Here is a 528-nt window from a genome sequence, read left to right as displayed (position 1 = left end):
GATAAACACAAAAAGGGGGGGCGGGGGGGGGGGGGGGGGGGGGGGAGCGACACAACAAGCTCTGTTCAATGTCTACGTCCTTCCCTTTCCATGAGTTCAGTGGGGAAATATGCAGTGGGAAAGTTTCTATAGGGGGAGATGGGGGCTGTTTATCCAGGTTACACGCACAGCGGCTCAGGAACTCCTACGTAGGATGTTCCGTGCTTATTCTGGTACTGTCTGACTGCCATCATTCTTCCATGTGAGGTTTAAAGGGTGTTGCCTGGCAACCCACCAACCAGAGTCAAACACCGCTCTGTATGCAGGCCTGAGCTAAGTAAATTACTGGGGAGGGGAACATCGTAATTAAAGGATGACATTTGTATCACAGTAAAAAATGAAGGCAAGGAAGGGGGGTTATTAGACATAATAAGAAACCACCTTTTATATACTGGTGGGCTGCAAGTGCCAGAATGTTCTGCTATCCTCTACAAGTCCAACCTCTGCTTTTACAGCCCTGTGGGGGGGGGGGGGGGGGGGGAGAGAGCA

The 528-nt window shown here is 51.1% G+C and overlaps 1 protein-coding gene across 1 annotated transcript in view; it reads right to left on the bottom strand.

Annotated features, from left to right (window-relative positions):
• IFFO2 (intermediate filament family orphan 2) overlaps window positions 1–528 on the bottom strand; it is an 86489-nt gene that overhangs the window by 37980 nt on the left and 47981 nt on the right. The gene's annotated exons all lie outside the window — the stretch shown is intronic.

The sequence above is a fragment of the Nanorana parkeri genome, unplaced genomic scaffold (genome assembly GCF_000935625.1).
Source record: "Nanorana parkeri isolate BGI_ZX_2015 unplaced genomic scaffold, ASM93562v1 scaffold323, whole genome shotgun sequence".
NCBI classification, from domain to species: domain Eukaryota; kingdom Metazoa; phylum Chordata; class Amphibia; order Anura; family Dicroglossidae; genus Nanorana; species Nanorana parkeri.
Note: the sequence above shows the minus strand (reverse complement) of the source record. Positions and strands in the feature narration are given on the sequence as shown.